Raw genomic sequence first — 27109 nt, 5'->3', positions numbered from 1 at the left:
TCTTACCAGAGATGTAAAAGACTTATACAAAGAAAACTACAGTACACTTATGCAAGAAATCAAAAGAGACTTACATAAGTGGAAGAACATATACCTTGCTTGTGGATAGGAAGACTTAACATTATAAAAATGTCTATTCTACCAAAAGCGATCTATACATTTAATGCAGTTCTGATACAAATCCAAAGGATATTCTTTAATGAGATGGAGAAACAAATCACCAATTTCATATGGAAGGGAAAGAGGCCCCAGATAAATAAGGCATTACTGAAAAAGAAGAACAAAGTGGGAGGCTGTACTTTACCTGATTTTAGAACCTATTATACCACCACAGTAGTCAAAACAGCCTGGTACTGGTACAACAACAGATACATGGACCAACGGAACAGAATTGAGAATCCAGACATAAATCCATCCACCTATGAGCAGTAGATATTTGACAAAGGCCCCAAAACAGTTAAATGGGGAAAAGACAGTCTTTTTAACAAATGTTGCTGGCATAACTGGATATCCATCTGCAAAAAAATGAAACAAGACCCATACCTCACTCCATGCACAAAAACTAACTCAAAATGGATCAAAGACCTAAATATAAAATCTAAAACAATAAAGGTCATGGAAGGAAAAATAGGGACAACGTTAGGAGCCCTAATACATGGCATAAACAGTATACAAAACATTATTAAGAATGCAGAAGAAAAACTAGATAACTGGGAGCTCCTAAAAATCAAACACCTATGCTCATCCAAAGACTTCACCAAAAGAGTAAAAAGACTACCTACAGACTGGGAAAAAGTTTTTAACTATGACATTTCTGATCAGCATCTCATCTCTAAAATCTATGTGATACTGCAAAAACTCAAGCACAAAAAGACAAATACCCCAATTAAAAAATGGGCAAAAGATATGAGCAGACACTTCACGAAAGAAGACATTCAGGTAGCTAACAGATACACGAGGAAATGCTCACGATCATTAGCCATTAACCCAGAAAACCGAGTGCCGTTGAGCTGCTAACCAAAGGTTAGGCAGTTCGAATCTGCCAGGCACTCCTTGGAAACATTAGCCATTAGAGAAATGCAAATCAAAACTACGATGAGATTCCATCTCACTCCAACAAAGCTGGCATCAATCCAAAAAGCACCAAATAATAAATGTTGGAGAGGCTGTGGAGAGATTGGAACACTTATACACTGCTGGCGGGAATGTAAAATGATACAACCACTTTGGAAATCGATTTGGCGCTTCCTTAAAAAGCTAGAAATAGAACTACCACATGATCTTGCAATCCCACTCCTTGGAATATATCCTAGACACATAAGGGCCTTTACACAAACAGATTAATGCACACCCATGTTTACTGAAGCACTGTTTACAATAGCAAAAAGATGGAAGCAACCAAGGTGTCCATCAATGGATGAATGGATAAATAAATTATGGTATATTCACACAATGGAATACTACGCATTGATGAAGAACAGTGAGGAATCTGTGAAACATTTTATAACATGGAGGAAACTGGAAGGCATTATGCTGAGTGAAATTAGTTGCAAAAGAACAAATATTGTGTAAGGCCACTATTATAAGAACTCAAGAAATAGTTTAAACAGAGAAGAAAATGTTCTTTGATAGTTACGAGAGGGGGAGGGAGGGAGGGTGGCAGAGGGGTATTCACTAATTAGATAGTAGATAAGAACTACTTTAGGTGATGGGAAAGACATCACAGAATATAGACGAGGTCAGCACAACTGGACTAAACCAAAAGCAAAGAAGCTTCCTGAATAAAATGAATGCTTCAAAGGCCAGTGTAGCAGGGGCAGAGGTTTGGGTACCATGGTGTCAGGGGACACCTAAGTCAATTGGCATAATAAAATCTATTAAGAAAACATTCTGCATCCCACTTTGCAGAGTGGCATCTGGGGTCTTACACGCTAGCAAGTGCCCATCTCAGATGCATGAAGTGGTCTCAACACACCTGGATCAAAGGAGAATGAAGAATATCAAAGACATGAGGTAATTACTAGCCCAAGAGGTAGAAAAGACCACATAAACCAGAGACTACATCAGCCTGAGTCCAGAGGAACTAGATGGTGCCTGGCTACAACCGATGACTGCTGCCCTTACAAGGAACACAACTGGGAACCCCTGAGGGAGCAGGAGAGCAGTGGGATGCAGACCCCAAGTTCTGGTAAAACAACCAGAATTAATGGTCTGACTGAGACTAGAAGGACCCCAGTGGTCATGGCCCCCAGACCTTCTGTTGCCCCAGGACAGGAACCATTCCAAAAGCCAACCCTTCAGACAGAATTTGGACTGGGCAATGGGATGGAGAGGGATGCTGGTGAGGATTGAGCTTCTTGGATCAGGTGAACACTTGAGACTATGTTGGCATCTCCTGCCAGGAGGGGAGATGAGAGGTTAGAGGGGGTTAGACGCTGGAGAAATGGACATGAAAACAGAGAGTGGAGGGAGGAAACAGGCTGTCTCATTAGGGGGAGAGCAATCGGGAGCACGTAGCAAGGTATATATAAGTTTTTGTGTGAGAGACTGACTTGATTTGTAAACTTTCACTTAAAGCACAATAAAAATTAAAAAGAAAAAAAAAAAAGGCCCAGGTTATCATTTCTGCAAATTGAAGTACTGTCACAGCTATTTTCTCTTTCTATTGCAGTTCCTGTCCTATTAGGTTTATGATTATGATCGTACAAGTCAATGGCGCCACACCAGTCTACCCTAAACTCCTCTTGCTGGACCCAGTGAGTTTTCTCCTCCTGCATTCTGGGTGGCTGTGTCCTACCTGCCACTCCCTGAGTTGCATAGTCAGGAGTCAATTTAACTTAGCCTCCCCTGATCAAAGATGGAGGCTTGGAAGGATTATGGATGCCCTTTGAGGAAGTTTAAGTAAATGGCTAGTCAATTATCTGGTCTTCAGACGTGAAATGATTAGATTTAGCCTGAGAGAAAAGTAATGTGAAATCCAAGGGAGAGAATCCATCTTCCTCTCTTTCCTTCTGCTGTTAGCAACTCTTCATAAACTGATTAATCATAAATTATTAATGTCAGTGGTACTGACATAAATTCTGTCTCCTTTTATTGAAATATGTCTCCCAGGCATCTTGGTGGTGGTTTGACTGCTAAACCAATAGTACTAGCATTTGCATAATCTCACTGGCACCTTGTTGCCAAGCTAACTTGCTATAGTGTTGACAGGATAGCTCATGATGTATTTGCCGCTGGCATAATCTTGATGGCCCAACTGATATCTTTGGCTGAGAAGAGCTTAAATAAATCATTTTTTAAGTTGTAATTTTTCATCTGATTAATGCATATGTCTCTTGATAAACAGTTTGGGGAGAAAATAATCTGTCTCTAATTGAGGAGCTCTGGTGGTGCACACAGTAAGGAGTCTTGGTGGCATGGTGGTTAAAGTGCTGGGCTGCTAACTGAAAGGTTGATGGTTCAAACCCACCAGCTGCCCTGTGGGAAAAAGATGTGGCAACCTGTTTCCATAAAGATTTACAGCTTTGAAGACCCTATGGGACAGTTTTACTCTGTCCTATGGGGCCACTATGAGTCAGAATCAACTTGATGGCAATGGGTTTGGCTTTTTTAGTTATTGGACCCAGTTTTGCTGAAAGATAGAGTTGAGACGTGACATTTCTTGAAACTGCTAGATTTCTTAAATAACCTGTATCATTGGAGATGACTGCAACCCCACGTGAAATTTAGGATTATATGTCCTATAATATAAAACCTTTTAAGAACAAAATAGTTTAACGTATCTCAATGTTTAGCAAGCTATGCTTAGTCAGTGGAGATTAACTAGAATTTTCATGTGGTATCAGATGAAACATTATGACAGGGTATGTATAGCAATTCTGGTTGAACTATAAAGTGAATAAAAAAAAAATGACAAGTTTTCATTGGGTCACAGTAACCTAAAACCCTGTATCTGAACAGGATATTCCTTGACTTGGTAGCACTGGAGGACAGAGTAAGTAGAACTTTCAATGACCTCTTGTTAATGGACCACAAGCTAAAGTGGACTTAGTGGATCAAAAAAATCTCTATTGACTTTATTAACTTCCAACATGATTTAAGGAAAAAAAAGAAAATTAAACTGGGAGATTTAACCTCTTATATCACTTTTGGAATGAATGATCCTCAGCAAAATTTTGCTTGTGTGTGATATTAATGATATTGTCCTATACTTTCCCCATTCGGTTGGATCACCTTTCTTGGGAATAGGCATAAATATGGATCTCTTCCAGTCAGTTGGCCAGGAAGCTGTCTTCCATATTTCTTGGCATAGACGAGTGACCACCTCCACCGCTGAATCTGTTTGTTGAAACATATCAGTTGATAGTCCATTAATTCCTGGAGCCTTGTTTTTCGCCAGTGCCTTTTTTTTTTTTCAGAGCAGCTTGGACTTCTTCCTTCAATACCATCGGTTCCTGCTCATGTGCTACCTCTTGAAAGAGTTGAATGTTGACTAATTCTTTTTGGTATAATGGCTCTGAGTATTCCTTCCATCTTCCTTTGATGCTTCCTGCATTGTTTAATAGAATCCTTCACTCTTGCAACAAGAGGCTTGAATTTTTTCTTCAGTTCTTTCAGCTTGAGAAACACAAAGCATGTTCTTCCCTTTTGGTTTTCCATCTTCAGCTCTTTGCACATGTCATAATATTTTACTTTGTCTTCTCAAGCTGCCCTTTAAAATCTTCAGTTCTTTTACTTCATCATTTCTCCTTTTGCTTTAGCTGCTTAACATTTGAGAGCAAGTTTCAGAGTCTCCTCTTACATCCATCTTGGGCTTTTCTTTCTTTTCTCTCTTTTTAATGACCTCTTGCTTTCTTCATGGATGATGCCCTTGATGTCATTCCACAACTCGTCTGGTCTTCAGTCACTAGTGTTCAATGCATCAAATCTATTCTTCAGATGGTCTCTAAATTCAGGTGGGATGTACTCAAGGTCATATTTTGGCTCTCGTGGGCTTGCTCTGATTTTCTTCAGTTTCAGCTTGAACTTGCATATGAGCAATTGATGGTCTGTTCCACAGTCGGGCCCTGGCCTTGTTCTGACTGATGATATTGAGCTTTTCCATCTTCTCTTTACACATATGTAGTCAATTCGGTTTCTGTGTGTTCCATCTGGCAAAATCCATGTGCATAGTTGTCTTTTATGCTGGTGAAAGAAAGAATTTGCAATGAAGACATCACCGGTCTTGCAAAATTGTATCATTTGATCTCTGGCATTGTTTCTATCACCAAGGCTGTATTTTCTAACTACTGATCCTTCTTCTTTGCTTCCAAGTTTCACATTCTGATCACCAGTAATTATCAATGCATCTTGATTGTATTTTCAATCAATTTCAGACTGCAACAGATGACAAAAATCTTCTATTTCTTCATCTTTGGTCCTAATGGTTGGTGCATAAATTTGAATAATAGTCATATTAACTGGTCTTCCTTGTAGGCATGTGGATATTATCCTATCACTGACAGCGCTGTACTTTGGAATAGATCTTGAAATGTTCTTTTTGATGATGAATGCAATACCATTCCTCTTCAAGTTGTCATTCCCAGCATAGTAGACTATGTGATTGTCTGATTCAAAATGGCCAATACCAGTCCATTTCAGTATATTGACAGGGAACTGCCAGAAATTCAGGCCAGTTTCAGAAGAGGACATGGAACCAGGGATATCACTGCTGATGTCAAATGGATCCTGGCTGAAAGCAGAAAATACCAAAAAGATGTTTGCCAGTGTTTTATTGACTATGCAAAGGCATTTGACTGTGTGGATCATAACAAATTATGGATAACATTGGCAAGTCTGGGAATTCCAGAACACTTAATTGTGCTCATGAGGAACGTTTACATAGATCAAGAGGCAGTTGTTCAGATAAAACAAGCGGATACTGATTGGTATAAGTCAGGAAGGGTGCGCGTCAAGATTGCCTTTTTTCACCATACCTATTCAATCTGTATGCTGATCAAATAATACAAGAAACTGGACTATATGAAGAAGAACGTGGCATCAGGATTGGAGGAAGACTCAAAAACAACCTGAGTTATGCAGATGACACAGCCTTGCTTGCTGAAAGTGAAAAGGACTTGAAGCACTTACTAATGAAGATCAAAGACCACAGCCTTCAGTATGGATTGCACCTCAACATAAAGAAAACAAAAATCATCACAACTGGACCAATGAACAACATCATGATAAATGGAGAAAAGATCGAAGTTGTCAAAAGTTGTCAAGGATTTCATTTTACATGGCTCCACAATCAATAGCCATGGAAGCAGCAGTCAAGAAATCAAAAGGTGCATTGCATTGGGTAAATCTGCTGCAAAGGACCTTTTTAAAGTGCTGAAGAGCAAAGATGTCACCATGAAGACTAAGATGCGCCTGACTCAAGCCATGGTATTTTCAATCGCATCATATGCATGTGAAAGCTGGACAACGAATACGGAAGACCGAAGAGGAATTGATGCCTTTGAATTGTGGTGTTGGTGAAGAATATTGAATATACCATGGACTGCCAAAAGAACAAACAAATCTGTCCTAGAAGAAGTACAACCAGAATGCTCCTTAGAAGCAAGGATGACGAGACCGTGTCTTACATACTTTGGACATGTTGTCAGGAGGGATCAGTCCCTGCAGAAGAACATCATTCTTGGCAGAGTACAGGGTTAGCAGAAAAGAGGAAGAACCTTAACGAGGTGGATTGACACAGTGGCTGCAACAGTGAGCTCAAGTATAGCAATGATTGTAAGGATGGTGCAGGACTGGGCAGTGTATTGTTCTGTTGTGCATAGGGTTGCTATGAGCCAGAACAGACTCAATGGCACCTAACAAAAACAACATCACTTTTTGGAATTCCTAACCCATATGGGAAGCCAGAAGTTATGTATTTGTCCCCCATCATTTTATAAATAAGGAAACTGAGTCACAGAAAGTTTCATGGTACAACATTACTTAGTTATTACCAGAGCAAGGACCAAAGATCAGGTACCTTCAACTCTTCCCTATGTATAAAAAGTTTATTTTCTTGGTTAAGCAACCTATAATGCTAGAGTTTCAGTGGGTTAAAGAAAATATGGCATAGAGTAGAAGTTGTTTACTGAAACTTTTCCTTCCTTTCTGGTACAAAAATAGGCTACATTTCTGCCTTACAGTTCTAGAAACTGGTATTTTAAATTCAGGACAAAGGCAGGGCCACATTATTTCTGTCTGTTCTAAGGAAAGATCCTTCCTAACCTCTTTTAGCTTCTGGTAGTCCCAGGAATTTCTTGGTGTTCCTCAGCTTTTAGATATATCTTCACATGATCTGTTCCCTATGTGGGACTCTATCTCAAGTTTGTTCTCCCATTACCTAAAGTACTACTCAGATGGGATTGGGACCCTCCCTACTCCTAAATGGCCTCACAATATTAACTGACAACATCTTCACTCATTAAAGAAAGACCTTATTTCCTAATAAGATCACATTCACTAGCACAAGGGTTAAAAAAAATCAGCATATCATTTGGAGGGACACAATTTAATCCATAGCTCAGCCATCTTTTCAAGAAGACTTTCCTGGAACAATCTATCTAAAGTAGATCCCTTAACATTTTCCTTTCCTTCTGAACTATGTTTGTATTTTTTTTTCCTAACAATCATCACCACATATTGTTATTTAATGTAGCCATTTAAAACTATGTTTTCCTGTTTCTCCTTCTGATTCCAGAAGCCATAAGTGGTATTTGTCTTACTGCTGCTTTTTACCAAATGTCTGAACAATTCTTAACGCACAGTAGGAGCTCAATAATTACTTATGAACTATAACCATAAACATACTCTCAAAAAGTTACATAGCAATGTCAGGTGTAAGTACCAACTGAGTAATAATATTACCAGGAGCCCTGGTGGCACAGTGGCTAAAGGACTTAGCTGCCAACCCAAAGGTTGGCCATTCAAACCCACCAGCTGCTCTGTGGGAGAAAGATGTGGCAGTCTCCTTTAGTAAGATTTAAAGGCTTAAAATTAAGTTTGTTCTTTGAAAGGATCAACAAAATCAACAAACCACTGGCCAAATTGACAAAAGAGAAACAGGAGAGGATGAAAGTAACTCAAATAAGGAATGAAATGGGGTACATTACAACAGATCCAACTGAAATAACAGAGTAATATGAAAAAGTATACTCCAACAAATTTGAAAACCTAGAAGAAATGGACAAATTTCTAGAAACACACTCTCTACCCAAACTAACACAAACTGATGTTGAAAACCTGAACAGATCTATAATAAGAGAAGAGATTGAAAAGGTAATTAAAAAAAAAAAAAAAAAGTTCTGGCCTAGATGGCTTCACTGGAGAAGTCTACCAAATATTCAGGGAAGAGCTTATACCACTATTACTGAAACTATTTCAGAACATAGAAAAGGAAGGGATATCTCCCAATTCATTCTATGAACCCAGTATAACCCTGATACCAAAATCAGGCAAAGACAGCATTAAAAAAAAAAAAAAAAATTGCAGACCAATATCGCTCATGAATGTAGATGCAAATATTTTCAATAAAATCCTAGCCAAAGGAATTCAGCACAATTAAAAAAAAAAACCAAAAAACCACGACCAAGTAGGACTCATACCAGGTATGAAAGGATGGTTCAACTTTAGAAAATCAATTAATGTAATCCACCACATAAATAAAAGAATCACATGATCATCTCAATCCACACAGAAAAAGCATGTGACAAAATCCAACACTTCTTCCTGATGAAAACTCTCAATAAAAGAGGTATTGAAGGGAAATTCCTCAAAATAATAAAGGGCATTTATGCAAAACCAACAGCCAACATCATTCTCAATGGAAAGAAGTTGAAACTATTCCCCTTGAGAACCAGAACAAGACAAGGATGCACTTTATCACCACTCCTATTTAACATTGTGCTGGAAGTCCTAGCTAGAGTAATAAGGCAAGAAAAAGAAAGAAAGGGCATCCAAATAGGTAATGAAAAAGTAAAACTGTCCCTATTTGTGGATGATATGATATTATACATAGAAAACCCAAAAGACCTCAAGGGAAAACTACTGGAACTAATAGAAAAATCCAGCAGAGTATCAGGACACAAGATAAACATACAAAAATCAGTTGGATTCCTATGCACCGATAAAGAGAATGATGAAAAGGAAATCGGAAGAACAATACCATTTATAATAGCCCCTAAAAAACTAAAATACTTAGGAATAAATCTAGCCAGAGATGTAGAAGATCTATATAAAAAAAAAACTACAAAACACTACTGCAAGAAACCAAAAGAGATCTATGTAAAGGAAAAAAAAAAAAAATACTATGCTCATGGATAGGTAGACTCAACACTGTGAAAATAAAAATTCTACCCAAAGCAATCTACAAGTATGATGCAATCCCCATCTAACAACATTCTTTAAAGAAATGGAAAAACTAATCACGAACATTATATGGAAAGGGAAGAGGCCCCAGATGAGCAAAGCACAATTGAAGAAGAAGAATAAAGTAGGAGGACTCTCACTACCTGACCTCAGAACTTACTTGTCATGGATTGAATTGTCTACCCCCAAAATGTCTGTCAACTTGGCTAGGCCATAGTTCCCTTGTATGACTGTATTATTGTCCACAACTATATGTGATTTTCCTATATGCTGTAAATCCTATCACTATGATATAATAAGATGGATTAGTGGCAGTTATATTGATGAGGTCTATGAGATTAAATAGTGTCTTAAGCCAGTCTCTTCTGAGATATAAAAGAGAGAAACGAGCAGAGAGACATGGGGAATTCATGCCACAAAGAAAGCAGTGCTGGGAGCAGAGCACATCCTTTGGACCTGAGGTTCCTGTGCTGAAATGCTCCCAGACCAAGGGAAGCCTGATGCATCACAAGGACCTTCCTTTAGGGCTGACAGAAAGAGGAAGCCTTCCCCTGGAGTTTGTGCCCTGAATTCGGACTTTTAGCCTCCTGGACTGTGAGAGAATAAACTTCTCTTTGTTAAAACAACCCACTTGTGGTATTTCTGTTATTACAGCACTAGATTACCAAGACACTACTATACAGCTACGGTAGCCAAAACAGCCTGGTACTGGTACAATGACAGACACATTGACCAATGGAACAGAATTGAGAACCCAGATGTAAATCCACCTACCTGTGGTTGCCTAATCTTCAACAAGGGCCCAAAGTTCATCAAATGGGGAAAAGACAGTCTTCTCAACAAACAGTGCAGGCAAAACTGGATGTCCATCTGCAAATAAGTAAAACAGCACCCATACCTCACACCATACTCGAGAACTAATTCCAAATGGATCAAATACCTATATATAAAACCAAAAACTATGAAGATCTTAGAAGAAAAAATAGGATCAACCCTAGAGGCCCTAATACACAGCACTAACAGAATACAAACCATACAAAAAAAATACAAACTCCAGAAGATAAGTTAGGTAAGTGGAATCTTCTAAAAATTAAAGATGTATGCTCAACAAAAGACTTTACTAAAAGAGTAAAAAGAGAACCTACAGACTGGGAAAAAAAAAATTTGGCTATTACAAATCCAACAAAGGTTTAATCTCTAAAATCTACAGGAAAATCCAACACCTCTACCACAAAAAGACAACCCAATTAAAAAATGGGCAAAGGAACAGACACTTCACCAAAGAAGACATTCAAGTAGTTAACAGGCACATGAGGAAATGTTTGCAGTCACTAGCCATTAGAGAAATGTAGATCGAAACCAGAATAAGATACTCTGGCATTAATCCAAAAAAACAGAAAATAACAAATTTTGGAGAGGCTTTGTGGTTATTGAAACTCTTACGCACTGCTGGTGGGAATGTAAAATGGTACAACTATTTTGGAGAATGATATGGTATTTCCTAAGAAAGCTAGAAATAGAAATGCCATATGAACCAGCAATTCCACTCCTAAGAATATATCCTAGAGGAAATAATAGCCATCACACAAAGAGACATATGCACACCCATGTTCATTGCAGCATTGTTCACAATAGCAAAAGGATAGAAACAATCTAGATGTCCATCAACAAATGAATGGATAAACAAACTATGGTACATGCACATAATGGAATGCTACTCAGTGATAGAGAACAATGAGGAATCTGTGAAGCATCTCACAACATGAATTAATCCGGAGGGCATTATGCTGAGTGAAATAAGTCAATTACAAAAGGACAAATATTGTTTCATACCACTACTATAAAAACTCATGAGAAGGTTTACATACAAAAAGAAACAATCTTTGATGGTTATGAGGGAAGGGAGGGGTGGGGATGAAAAAACACTAAATAGACAACAGATAAGTGGTAACTTTGGTGAAGAGTAAGACGGTACAAAATACTGGGGAAGCCAGCACAACTTGTACAAGACAAGTTCATGGAAGCTCCATATATACATCCAAACTTCCTGAGGGACCAAATTGCTAGGCTGAAGGCTATGGGGACCATGGTCTCGGGGAACATCTAGCTCAATTGGCATAACATAGCTTATAGAGAAAATGTTCTATTTTCTACCTTGGTAAGCAGCATCTGGGGTCTTAAAAGCCTGTGAGCTGCCATCTAAGATACTACACTGGTCTCACCCCTTTGGGAGCAAGGGAGAATGAAGAAAACTAAAGACACAGAGAAAGATTCATTAGTGCAAAGGACTAATGAACCACAACAGTCACAGCCTCCACCAGACTGAGTCCAGTACAACTAGATGGTGCCCGGCTACCACAACTGACTGTTCTGATGGGGATCGCAGTGGAGTGTCCCAGACAGAGGTGTAGAAAAAGGTAGAACAAAATTCTAACTTACAATAAAAGACCAGACTTATTGGCCTGGCAGAGACTGGAGAAACCCTGAGAGTATGGCCCCCAGAAACCCTTTTAGCTCAGTAATGAAGTCACTCCCCAGCTTCACCCTTTAGGCAAAAATTAGACAGACCCATAAAACAAAATGAGACTAAAGGGGCACACCAGCCCAGGGTCAAGGACTAGAAGGCAGGAGGGGACAGGAAGGCTGGTAATAGGGAACCCATGTTCAAGAAGGGAGAGTGTTGGCATGTAGCAAGATTTTTAACCAATGTTATAAAACAATATGTGTACTAACTCTTTAATGAGAAGCTAGTCTGTTCTGTAAACCTTCATCTAAATCACAACTTAAAAAAAAAAAAAAAAGATTTACAGGTTTGGAAACCATATGTGGCAGTTCTACTCTTTCCTATACAGTTGCTATGGGTAGGAATTGACTCCATAGCAATGGGTTTGTTGTTGTTGTTTTAACGAATGGTTTAGCTGAGTAAAGGATAGAAGTGATTGAATGTGAGGTGGACTTAAGTTCAGTTTAAAGAAAGTGGAATAGGGCATCACATTCTGGAAGAATGTGTTCTGGTAAGCAAAAGAATGGCAATTTGGGATTATATCTGAGTGACTAAGTCCTAGCAGATCCAGAAGTATTTAATTCATGCCATATATAAGAGTCTTTTGTAATCTACTGCTATAAATCAGCAATGTTTCAACCTATGCATATGAAAAAAATAGCCCAGAACTAACACCACCACCAAAGTGCTGCTACTACTACTACTACTACCTGCTGCCTTCGAGTCAATTCCAACTCATAGTGACCCTATAAGTCAGAGTAGAACTGCCCCATAGGGTTTCCAAAGAGTGGTTGGTGGATTCCAACTGCTGATCTTTGGTTAGCAGACGATCCCTTAACCACCACTACCACCAGGTCTCCATCAAAGTACTGGCTCTCTTTAATTAGCTTTTTGAGTAGCTGAGCCATGCCACTCATCTCTAGGTAAACTATATCCTGTAATGTAAAATGAGAATAATAATACATACTAGCCTGACTCATAAGACTTTGGTAATATCAAATGAACTTTATATATTCTTTCATATAATAAATATTTACCTAGAGTAAGGCACTGCTTCAGGCAAACAAACAAAACAAAATAAAAAAGAAAGATCTCTACCTCGTGATGTTTACATTCTACTCAAGGAAAACTCAGACAGGCAATAAGTAAGGTAATTAGCATAATGTTTGTTATGGTAAGTGAACATAAGTGCTGAGGAAAAATATACATTAAGGAAGGGAAATAGGGTGGTGAGGAGGAAACATAAAGCACTAGATAGGGTCACCAAGAAAGACCTTACTGAAAGGGCGATGTTTGAGTAACAGATAGAAGGAGGTGGAAGAACAACCTAGGGAGATTTCTGGTGGAAGAAATGGCAGAAGGACAAGTAAGTGCAGAGGCTCTAAGGCGAAAGCTTGTCTAGCAAGTGCAAGGAATAACAGAAAGGTTAGAGTTTTTAGAGTAAAGTGAGTGGAGTAGACTGGGTAGGTATGAGAAAATGGGGGAGAGGCCAGGTCTCATATGGGCACACAGACCTAGGCAAGGACTTTAATTTATATTCTGAGTGAGCTAAAAAACAGAGGACTGGCATGATCTAACTTACTTTTAAACAAGTAAGTCTCTCAGAAGTAATGTTGAAACAAATACTGAGAAAGCAAGGCTGGAAGCCAAAGGCCCATTAAGATGCTGTTATAATAATTCACGTGAGTAATAATTTTGGCTCTTAGCAGTAGAGGTGGGTGGAGATGATTAAAAAAAAAAAAAGCCATCGAATCTGGATATGTATTTGAAAATAAGGCTTGAATTTGAAATTGCTTATAATTTAAATGTGGAGTGAGAGAGAAATAGAGATTTCACCGAAGTTTACCCTAAGCAGTTGGAAGAATAGTTGCCAGTTACTGGGATAGAGAAGTCTGAAGGGCAAGAAGGTTTCATTGGAAAGATCAGAGTTCAGTTGCCAACAAGCTAAGTTTGAAAGATAAATTAACATCTAATAATTCATAATCCATGTCTAGTTAATTTAATGTTAATGTGCTTGAAGATTTATTAATTTATAAATATAAATTTAGAAGAGCAGACTCATGCCATTGAAATTCTACATTGTACCATAGAATATTTAGGACAGTTTATGTATATATTAGTTATATATATTATTATGCCGTTTCTATCTCATTAAGTTTTTCATTTGTTGAATAGTTGCTCCATTTTCACCTATATTTTTTCTTCTCCCAGACTTTCTCTTCAGATGGTGCAGAGTATAAGCTCCTCTTTAATAGTCCTTGGTCAGTCTAATTCAAGACTCTTTAAGGTAAGTCTGTCATAGAAGCATCTTTTGCAAGGATTGAATTTAATTTTCTTCAATTTAAAGGTAAAATTAATTTCTAAAAATTTCAATGCCAGAGATGTAGAAACTGAGACATTTTTGAGCTGCCTTGGTAATCTATTTTGATGTTTTCCACATGGGAAAATTCATGATCAAAATACTGAACTTGGAAAAAACATGGGCTGGTCAACAAAAATGGATGCATTTCAGATAAAATTCAGTTAGATCAAGCAATTTAGATCAGAATAAACTTACTGTGGAAATTAAAATGAGAAAATTGTATACCCGAAAAGCACAGACTGGATTATTTAAACTGGTGAAAAGCACTGGTCAGGAGAAGCACAACTTACAGACACTTTGTAAGAATTCATTGACTGGGCAGTACAAGTAAGTAGAGTACATGCTAATCTATACAAGAGAAATAGAATCAAAATGAAAAAAATGTTTAAACTTGAATATTATCCATTTAAAAAGGATACTTTAGAATTCTAAATAAAGAGACATGGGCAATATTATGCATCCCATAATGAAAGAAGTAGTGGGGGAACTCTTTAATTGTGGAGTTTCTGAATGATTCTTATTAATTAAAATCACCTATTACCTTAACTATTACCTTTTTCTCTGATTAACTTCACTCTTTACTCAATATTAAGAGCAATATATGCAGCTGAAAATCTTGGAGCGAAAGCAGTGATTCTCATTTTAGCATGTATTATAATCCCATGGAGGACATGTTAGGCTCCGATTGCTGAACCCCACCCCCCAGAGTTTCTGATATAGTAGGAATGGATTGGGACTGGAGAATTGACATGTCTAACAAGTTCCACTGTGATACTGATGCTACCAGCCTAGAGATCACAGTTTGAGAGCCATTGAACTAGATAAAAGAGAAGAAATGTTGAGAAAAATGTCTAGCTGCCATGATATATTAATACAAATATTTATCACCCATAAACTTCCATACTCACTGCACACATGCATAAAGGGCAATTTGATCTTGAGTTGTCAACTCCTGATGAAACATTAGGATGAGACAATATCTTATTTAGGACCACATTTGTTGTAATTGTTGTTGTAAGGTGCTGTCTAGTCAGTTCTGACTCATAGTGACCCTATGTACAACAGAACAAAACACTGCCCAGTCTTGTGCCATCCCCACAATCTTTGTTATGTTTGAGCCCATTGTTGCAGCCACTGTGTCAATCCATCTTGTTGAGGATCTTCCTCTTTTTCAATGACACTCTGCTTTACCAAGGATGATGTTCTTCTCTAGGGACTGGTTCCTCCTGATAACATGTCTAAAGTACGTGAGACGAAGTCTCACCATCTTTGCTTCTAATGAGTATTCTGGCTGTACTGCTTCTAAGACAGATTTGTTCGTTCTTTTGGCAGTCCATGGTGTATTCAATATTCTTTGTCAATACCATAATTCAAAGGCATCAATTCTTCTTTGGTCTTCTTTATTCATTTTCCAGCTTTTACATGCATATGTGGCAATTGAAAACACCATGGCTTGGGTCAGGTGCACCTTAGTCCTTAGAGAGACATCTTTGCTTTTTAACACTTTAAAGAGAACTTTTGCAGCAGATTTGCCCAATGCAAGGTGTCTTTTGATGTCTTGACTGCTGCTTCCATGGGTGTTGATTGTGGATACAAGTAAAATGAAATCCTTGACAACTTCAATATTTTATCCATTCATCATGATGTTGCTTATTAGTTCAGTTGTGAGGATTTTTGTTTTCTTTATATTGAGGTATAATCCATACTAAAGGCTGTGGTCTTTGCTCTTCATCAGTAAGTGCTTCAAGTCTTCTTCATTTTCAGCAAGCCAGGTTGTGTCATCTGCATATCACAGGTTGTTAATGAGTCTTCCTCCAATCCCAATGCTCTGTTCGTCTTCACGTAGCTCAGGTTCTCAGATTATTTTTTCAGCATAAGGTTGAATAAATATGGTGAAAGAATACAACCCTGGTACACAGTTTTCCTGATTTTAAACCAGGAAGCATATCCTCATTCTGTCAGAATAACTACTCCTTGATCTATGTACAGGTTCCTCATGAACACAAATAAGTGTTCTGGAATTCCTATTCTTCACAATGTTATCTGTAATTTGTTATGATTCACATAGTCGAATGGCTTTGAATAGTCAATAAAACACAGGAAAATATCTTTCTGGCATTCTTTGTTTCAGCCATGATCCAGCAATGACATCAGCAATGATATCCCTTGTCCTATAGGGCTGCTATGAGTCAGAATTGACTCAATGACAAAGGATTTTAAGGCCACGTTCCTTAAGAGGAGATTTAAACACTTTAAAGTCACAAAGCAGTGTATATGTATAGTCTTGCTTAGATTAACACATACCAAAAAAACCAAACCCAGTGCCATCAAGTTGATTCTGACTCATAGCGACCCTATAGGACAGAGTAGAACTTCCCCATACAGTTTCCAGGGAGCACCTGGCAGATTCAAACTGCCGACCCTTTGGTTAGCAGTGGTAGCACTTAAACACTATGCCACCAGAGTTCCAGATTAACACATAAAAAACACATAGGCTAGGTAAATACAAAGAGTTATCAATCATGGGACTGAGAGGGATGAACATACCTGGTACATGATTGACTTAGTGACAATAAAGATTCACTATACACATACTAAGTATCCCATAGACATCTTCATAAAACATCAATAACGCAAGATTTAGCTGAATATGAATAACTCATTTTAGGGGAAGGGAAAACTGTAGTCTGTGGTGGTCTCTGGGAGACTCTTGACCTACAAAATGGCTAGGCAGCCTTGCTGGATCTCTGTCATAACTATTGAACTCTGTAATTTCAGTGCTCAAAATCCATAGACAATGTGCAAACAAATGGATATGACTGTGTTCCAAAAAAACTGTAATGATGGACACAGAACTTTTAATTTTATGTATTAGTATTCTTTTGATTTTTTTTAACCACTTAAAAATGTAAGGCGGGGCCAAGATGGCGGACTAGGTGGATGCTACCGTGGATCCCTCTTGCAACAAAGACTTGGAAAAACAAGTGAATCGATCACATACATAACAATCTACAAACTCTGAACAACAAATACAGACTTAGAGACAGAGAACGAACAAATATGGGCAGACAGTGACCGTTTTCAGAACTAGGAGCCAACGTACCAGCCAGGTGACCTGCGGAGCCCGATCTGGGGCAGAGCCCAGAGGGGCAGATGGCACAGAAGGGGGGCCCAGCCCTTCCCCCCGAACCCATCCCGGGAGGAAGTCTAGCTGGTTGGCACGGGTGGTGTAGCGGCGCAACCGGAGGGAGAAGCAACCGGGAGGCAGTGACTGATCTGGGAGTGGGGAGAACAGCGTCCTGGCCGGGAAGCCGTCCCGCCGGGAGTTTGGTGGGAAGCAGGTGGGGCGCGAGTGGGGGGGTGGTCAGCTATATTTCCCTAAAGCGACCCCGGGGCGGGGCCCACACGTTTGTGCGGGGGGACGCCCACCCAGTCTGCGCGTGTGGCGCGGCGCACCAGAGGGAGAAGTCCCCGAGAGGAAGTGACTGGTCTCGGAGCGGGGAAAGCAGCGTCCCAGCCGGGGTGCCATCGCCCTGGGATATGGGCACGCACGCGGGCGGGGCGTGAGTGCAGGGTCCAATTTTATTACCCTGAATTGACCCAGGGGGCGGGCCCACCTGGTCGTGCGGGTGACGCCCACCCAGTTCGCGCGAGAGGTGTGGCGCACTGGAAGGAGAAGTCCCCGGGAGGAAGTGACGGTTCTCGCAGCGTGGAAAGCAGCACCCCAGCAGGGGAGCCGTCCCGCTGGGATTTGGGCGCGCGCACAGGCGGGGCGCGAGCGCAGGGTCCAATTATATTCCCCTGAATTGACCCAGGGGGCGGGCCCACCTGGTCGTGCGTGTGACGCCCACCCAATTCGCACGTGTGGTGCAGTGCTCTGGAAGGGGAACTCCCCGGGAGGAAGTGACTGGTCCCAGAGCTGGGAAAGCAGCGTCCCAGCCGGGAAGTCGTCCCACTGGGATTTGGGTGCCCACGTGGGTGGGGCGTGACCGCAGGGCCCAATTATATTCGCCTGAATAGACCCTGGGGGCGGGCCCACCCGTTTGGGCGGGAAACGCCCACCCAGTTCACGCGAGCAGTGCCGCGCACCAAAGGGAGAAGTCCCCGGGCGGAAGTGACTGGTCTTGGAGCAGGGAAAGCAGCGTCCCAGCCAGGGACCCGTCCCGCCCGGATTTTGGCGGACGGGAGCGGAGCGTGAACGCGGTGTTCAGCTCTATATTCTGTGGTGCTACACTCCTAGCTCTCTGATCCCTCCCCCGCCCTCCACAGGCGGCTCCATTAACATCCGAATACCTGGAGCCAGAGGGAGAATTCAGATAGGGATCTGACTGCATTTTTTTTAGCTGATTACCTGGAAAATCTAGTTTCCCAGTGATGGCTCGGAGACAGCAGTCCATATCAAACCACATAAAGAAACAGACCATGACAGCTTCTCCAACCCCCCAAACAAAAGAATCAAAATCTTTCCCAAATGAAGGTACAATCCTGGAATTATCAGGTACAGAATATAAAAAACTAATTTACAGAATGCTTAAAGATATCACAAATGAAATTAGGATAAATGCAGAAAAAGCCAAGGAACACACTGATAAAACTGCTGAAGAACTCAAAAAGATTATTCAAGAACATAGGGGAAAAATTAATAAGTTGCAAGAATCCATAGAGAGACAGCATGTAGAAATCCAAAAGATTAACAATAAAATTACAGAATTTGACAACGCAATAGAAAGTCAGAGGAGCAGACTCGAACAATTAGAATGTAGACTGGGACTTCTGGAGGACCAGGGAAACAACACCAACATAGCTGAAAAAAAATCAGATAAAAGAATTTAAAAAAATGAAGAAACCCTAAGAATCATGTGGTACTCTATCAAGAAGGATAACTTGCGAGTGATTGGAGTCCCAGAACAGGGAGGGGGGACAGAAAACACAGAGAAAATAGTTGAAGAACTCCTGACACAAAACTTCCCTGACATCATGAAAGACGAAAGGATATCTATCCAAGATGCTCATCGAACCCCATTTAAGATTGATCCAAAAAGAAAAACACCAAGACATATTATCATCAAACTTGCCAAAACCAAAGACAAACAGAAAATTTTAAAAGCAGCCAGGGAGAAAAGAAAGGTTTCCTTCAAGGGAGAATCAATAAGAATAAGTTCAGACTACTCAGCAGAAACCATGCAGGCAAGAAGGGAATGGGACGACGTATACAGAGCACTGAAGGAGAAAAACTGCCAGCCAAGGATCATATATCCAGCAAAATTCCCTCTGAAATATGAAGGAGAAATTAAGATATTTACAGATAAACACAAGTTTAGAGAATTTGCAAAAACTAAACCAAGACTGCAAGAAATGCTAAAGGAGATTGTTTGGCCTGATGACCAATAATATCAGGTACCAGCACAATACAAGGTCACAAAACAGAACGTCCTGATATCAACGCAACTCAAATAGGGAAAGCACAAAAACAAACAAATTAAGACTAATTCTAAAAAATAAATAAATAAACAAAATAATACACCCAACAGGAAATCATGGAAATCAATAGATAAACGATCACAATAATCAAAAAGAGGGACTAAATATAGGAGGCATTGAACTGCCAGATGGAGAGTGATACAAGCCGATATAGAAGGATACAAGTTAGGTTTTACTTAGAAAAATAGGAGTAAATAATAAGGTAACCACAAAAAGGAATATCAATTCCATAACTCAAGAAAAAAGCCAAGAAAAACGTAACAACTCAACAAACACAAAGTTAAACATTATGAAAATGAGGATCTCACAAGCTACTAAGAAAAACGTCTCAGCACAAAAAAGCATGTGGAAAAATGAAATGGCCAACAACACACATGAAAAGGATTCAAAATGACAGCACTAAAAACTTATTTATCTATAATTACGCTGAATGTAAATGGACTAAATGCACCAATAAAGAGACAGAGAGTCACGGACTGGATAAAGAAACACGATCCATCTATATGCTGCCTACAAGAGACACACCTTAGACTTAGAGACACAAACAAACTAAAACCCAAAGGATGGAAAAAAATATATCAAGCAAACAATAAGCAAAAAAGAAGAGGAGTAGCAATATTAATTTCTGACAAAATAGACTTTAGACTTAAATCCGCCACAAAGGATAAAGAAGGACACTATATAATGATAAAAGGGACAATTGATCAGGAAGACATAACCATATTAAATATTTACGCACCTAATGACAGGGCTGCAAGATACATAAATCAAATTTTAACAGAATTGAAAAGTGAGATAGACACCTCCACATTTATAGTAGGAGACTTCAACACACCACTTTCGGAGAAGGACAGGACATCCAGTAAGAAGCTCAATAGAGACACGGAAGACCTACTTAAAACAATCAGCCAACTTGACCTCATTGACTTATACAGAACTCTCCACCCAACTGCTACAAAATATACTTTTTTCTCTAGTGCACATGGAACATTCTCTAGAATAGACCACATATTAGGTCATAAAACAAATCTTTGCGGAATCCAAAACATCAAAATATTACAAAGCATCTTCTCAGACCACAAGGCAATGAAACTAGAAATCAATAACAGAAAAACTAGGGAAAAGAAATCAAATACTTGGAAAATGAACAATACCCTCCTGAAAAAAGACTGGGTTATAGAAGACATCAAGAAGGGAATAAGGAAATTCATAGAAAGCAACGAGAATGAAAATACTTCCTATCAAAACCTCTGGGACACAGCAAAGGCAGTGCTCAGAGGCCAATTTATATCGATAAATGCACTCATACAAAAAGAAGAAAGAGCCAAAATCAGAGAACTGTCCCGACAACTTGAACAAATAGAAAGTGAGCAAAAAAAGAACCCATCAGGCACCAGAAGAAAACAAATAATAAAAATTAGAGCTGAACTAAATGAATTAGAGAACAGAAAAACAATTGAAAGAATTAACAAAGCCAAAAGCTGGTTCTTTGAAAACATTAACAAAATTGATAAACCATTTACTAGACTGACTAAAGAAAAACAGGAAAGGAAAGAAATAACCCGAATAAGAAATGAGAAGGACCACATCACAACAGAACCAACTGAAATTAAAAGAATCATTTCAGATTACTACGTAAAATTGTACTCTAACAAATTTGAAAACCTAGAAGAAATGGATAAATTCTTGGAACAATACTACCTACCTAAACTAACACATTCAGAAGTAGAACAACTAAATAGACCCATAACAAAAAAAGAGATTGAACCGGTAGTCAAAAAACTTCCAACAAAAAAAAGTCCTGGCCCAGACGGCTTCACTGCAGAGTTCTACCAAACCTTCCGAGAAGACTTAACACCATTACTATTGAAGGTATTTCAAAGCATAGAAAAAGACGGAATACTACCCAGCTTCATTCTATGAAGCTACCATCTCCCTGATACCAAAACCAGGTAAAGACATTACAAAAAAAGAAAATTATAGACCTATATCCCTCATGAACATAGACGCAAAAATCCTCAACAAAATTCTAGCCAATAGAATCCAACAACACATCAAAAAAATAATTCACCCTGATCAAGTGGGATTTATACTGGGTATGCAAGTCTGGTTTAATATCAGAAAAACCATTAATGTAATCCATCACATAAATAAAACAAAAGATAAAAACCGCATGATCTTATCAATAGATGCAGAAAAGGCATTTGACAAAGTTCAACATCCATTTATGATAAAAACTCTTACCAAAATAGGAATTGAAGGAAAATTCCTCAACATAATAAAGGGCATCTATGCAAAGCCAACAGCCAATATCACTCTAAATGGAGAGAACCTGAAAGCATTTCCCCTGAGAACGGGAACCAGACAAGGTTGCCCTTTATCACCACTCTTATTCAACATCGTACTTGAAGTCCTAGCCAGGGCAATTAGGCTAGACAAAGAAATAAAGGGTATCCAGATTGGTAAGGAGGAAGTAAAGCTATCACTATTTGCAGATGACATGATCGTATACATGGAAAACCCTAAGGAATCCTCCAGAAAACTACTGAAACTAATAGAAGAGTTTGGAAGAGTCTCAGGTTATAAAATAAACATACAAAAATCACTTGGATTCCTCTACATCAACAAAAAGAACACCGAAGAGGAAATAACCAAATCAATACCATTCACAGTAGCCCCCAAGAAGATAAAATACTTAGGAATAAATCTTACCAAGGATGTAAAAGACCTATACAAAGAAAACTATAAAACTCTGCTACAAGAAATTCAAAAGGACATACTTAAGTGGAAAAACATACCCTGCTCATGGATAGGAAGACTTAACATAGTAAAAATGTCTATTCTACCAAAAGCCGTTTATACATATAACGCAATTCCAATCCAAATACCAATGTCATACTTTAAGGGGATAGAGAAACAAATCACTAATTTCATATGGAAGGGAAAGAACCCCCGGATAAGCAAAACATTACTGAAAAAGAAGAAGAAAGTGGGAGGCCTCACCCTACCTGATTTCAGAACCTATTATATAGCTACAGTAGTCAAAACAGCCTGGTACTGGTACAACAACAGGCACATAGACCAATGGAACAGAATTGAGAACCCAGATATAAATCCATCTACATATGAGCAGATGATATTTGACAAAGGACCAGTGCCAGTCAACTGGGGAAATAATAGTCTTTTTAACAAATGGTGCTGGCATACCTGGATATCCATTTGCAAAAGAATGAAACAGGACCCATACCTCACACCATGTACAAAAACTAACTCCAAGTGGATCAAAGACCTAAACATAAAGACTAAAACGATAAAAATCATGGAAGAAAAAATAGGATCTACCCTTAGAGCCCTAATACAGGGCATAAACAGAATACAAAACATTACCAAAAATGATGAAGAGAAACCAGATAACTGGGAGCTCCTAAAAATCAAACACCTATGCTCATCTAAAGACTTCACCAAAAGAGTAAAAAGACCACCTACAGACTGGGAAAGAATATTCAGCTATGACATCTCAGACCAGCGCCTGATCTCTAAAATCTACATGATTCTGTCAAAACTCAACCACAAAAAGACAAACAACCCAATCAAGAAGTGGGCAAAGGATATGAACACACATTTCACTAAGGAAGATATTCAGGCAGCCAACAGATACATGAGAAAATGCTCTCGATCATTAGCCATTAGAGAAATGCAAATTAAAACTACGATGAGATTCCATCTCACACCAACTAGACTGGCATTAATTCAAAAAACACAAAATAATAAATGTTGGAGAGGCTGCGGAGAGATTCGAACTCTCATACCCTGCTGGTGGGATTGTAAAATGGTACAACCACTTTGGAAATCCATCTGGCATTATCTTAAACAGTTAGAAATAGAACTACCATACAACCCAGAAATCCCACTCCTCGGAATATACCCTAAAGATACAAGAGCCTTCACACAAACAGATATGTGCACACCCATGTTTATTGCAGCTCTGTTTACAATAGCAAAAAGCTGGAAGCAACCAAGATGTCCATCAACGGCCGAATGGGTAAATAAATTGTGGTATATTCACACAATGGAATACTACGCATCGATAAAGAACAGTGACGAATCTCTGAAACATTTCATAACATGGAGGAACCTGGAAGGCATTATGCTGAGCGAAATTAGACAGAGGCAAAAGGACAAATATTGTATAAGACCACTATTATAAGATCTTGAGAAATAGAAAAAACGGAGAAGAACACGTACTTATGTGGTTACAAAGGGGGGAGGGAGGGAGGGAGGGAGAGGGCTTTTTATTGATCAATCTGTAGATAAGAACTGCTTTGGGTGAAGGGAAAGACAACACTCAAAACAAGGAAGGTCAGCCTAATTGGACTGGATTAAAAGTAAAGAGGTTTCCGGGATAAAATGAATGCTTCAAAGGTCAGCGAAGCAGGGGCTGGGGTCTGGGGAACTTGGTTTGAGGGGACTTCTAAGTCAATGGGCAAAACAATTCTATTATGAAAACACTCTGCATCCCACTTTGAATTGTGGCACCTGGGGTCCTAAATGCCAAGAAGCGGCCATCTAAAAGACATTAATTGGTCTCAACCCACCTGGAGCAAAGGCAAAGGAAGAACTCCAAGGTCACACAACAACTAAGAACCCAAGAGACAGAAAGGGCCACATGAACCAGAGACCTAAATTATCCTGAGACCAGAAGAACTAGTTGGTGCCTGGCCACAATCGATGTCTGTCCTGTCAGGGAGCACAACAGACAACTCCTGAGGGAGCAGGAGACCAATGGGATACAGACCCCAAATTCTCACTAAAAGACCACACCTAATGGTATGATTGCGACTAGAGAAATCCCAGAGACAATGCTCCCCAGAACTTCTGATGGCACAGGACAGGAACCATCCCCGAAGACAAATTATCAGGCATCAAAAGGACTGGTCAGTGAGGGGGAGAGAGATGCTGATGAAGAGTGAGCTAATTAAATCAGGTGGACACGGGAGAGTGTGTAGGCAACTCTTGACTGGAGAGGGGATGGGAAGATAGAGAGAGAGGGAAGATGGCAAAATTGGCACGAAACGAGAGACTGTAAGGGCTGACTCAATAGGGGGAGAGCAAGTGGGAGAAGGGAGTAAGATGTATGTAAACCTACATGTGACAGACTGATTGGAATGGTAAATGTTCACTTGAAGCTTAATAAAAAAAAAAAAATGTAAAAAATGTTCTTAACTAGCAGACCAAACAAAAACAAGACATGGTCTGGATTTGATCCACAGGCCATAATTTGCTGACACCTGCTTTAGATAGTGTGGTATTGCTGCAAAGGCACACAAATTGGTAAATGAAACAAAATATAAAGCCCATTGCTGGACATACACACATAATGAAAATTATTTACAATAAAGTAAACTTCACATATCTGTGGGGAAAGATGTGTCATTTAATAGATGATTCTGAGAGAATTGATAGCCTGTAGGAAAAAATTAAATAAAACACAAACCATCTGAAACTAAATCCTTACCTCACACCATAAAGAAGAAACCAAATATTATATAGATGAAAATATTAACCTTTTGGATTTAATATAAGAAAATATTATTCTATATTATTATGGTGGGAAATGATCTTTTACACAAGACATAAAATGTACAGCTAGAGATCTGAACAGCATTAAATGGGTAGCATTCCTATTAATAATTTTTGTACCTCAAAAAGCACTAGTAAAAGAGAAAATATAAATCATAACTTGATATTTTCAGCAAATAATTAACATCCTTGTCTTAGTTATTTAGAACTGCTAAAAACAAATTTTTTTTTTTTATTAGAGAAATACCTCAAGTGGATGGATTTAACAAAAGGAAATTTATTCTCTCACAATCTAGAAGACTAGAAGTCCAAATTCAGGATGCCAGCTCCAGAGGAAGACTTTCTCTGTTGGCTCTGGGGGAAGGTCCTTGTCATCAATCTTCCCCAGCTGAGGAGCTTCTTGGTGCAGAGACCCCAGGTCCAAAGGCACACTATTCTCCTGGGTCTTGTTTCTTGGTGGTATGAGGTCTCTGTGTCTCTCTGGTTAATACACAACGTAACCTTGTAGATTGAGTCCTGCCTCATTAACATAACTGCTGCTAATCCCACCTCATGAACGTCATAGAGGCAGGATTTACAACACAGGAAAATCACATCAGATGACAAAATGGTGGACAATCACACAATACCGGGAATCACGGCCTAGCCGAGTTGACAGGTATTTTGCCTAGCTGAGTTGACAGGTATTTTGCGGGGGCACAATTCAATCTGTGACATTCCTGAATACAAAATGAACTTTACAATATAAAAAGACAAATCAACCAACAGAAAAATAGGAAAAAAAATAAGAGAAATTTAACATGAACATGGAGGACATGTTCAGACATTTTAATATTCAGGTAAATACAAATTAGAACCCATGAGATGCCATTTCACAACCACCATATTTACAAATTTAAAAATGTATTGGGAGTATAAATTGGTATTGTTTAGCATTACCTGGTATATCGTTGCTGTGAGCTGCAATCGACTCTATGGCAATGGGTCAGGAAAAATCGAGCATGTATATAAGCTATGAGTACATCAATTCTACTGAAAATTGCACAGCAAGGTGGGAACAAGGTTATTCACTGTAACATTTTAAATAAACACACACACATAGGTATACAAACTCCAAAAACAACACTTTTTTTGAAACCTGAAAATCCCTCAGCTATACATCAATTATAAATTATGGTTTATATAAACAACGAAATATTATTCAGTGGTGGGAAATCGATGAACTAAAACTTCATGCATCGTTATGGATGCATTTCCAAATTATATTTACAAAAAAATTAAGCGTGTTGCAATAAAATATGTAGATCACAGTTATTCAAAATTTAAAGACAGACGAAAATATGGTATATTTTGTTTTAGGGATATGTAGCCTAAAGCTACTTTAAAAGAGTAGGAATTATTTTCTTAACAGTGTTTATTAACTGAGTGATTAATTCGTGAGATTTACTTCTAATATTACTCATTTTATTTTGCATTCATCTTAGTGTATGTGAAGAATTCATACAAAAAAGAATTATGTACATTTTTAGTCACTGATATGAAAATTATTCATTTTATTATTTTAACAAAGGACTCAAAAAATTAACTCAGATTACAACATACAATATCTTGTACAAATCAGAAGACCTACTGCCCATTTGTGTTGAGCACACACGCCTTCAGAGGGAAGGTCTACCTAGAGACATCGTTATTACTTATTACGCATTTTTTATGTTTTTCTATTTTATTTTAAATTCTCAATTTCCTAACACACATGATATTAAAGATAAATCTCTACTTTT

The sequence above is a fragment of the Loxodonta africana genome, chromosome 7 (genome assembly GCF_030014295.1).
Source record: "Loxodonta africana isolate mLoxAfr1 chromosome 7, mLoxAfr1.hap2, whole genome shotgun sequence".
NCBI classification, from domain to species: Eukaryota; Metazoa; Chordata; class Mammalia; order Proboscidea; family Elephantidae; genus Loxodonta; species Loxodonta africana.
Note: the sequence above shows the minus strand (reverse complement) of the source record.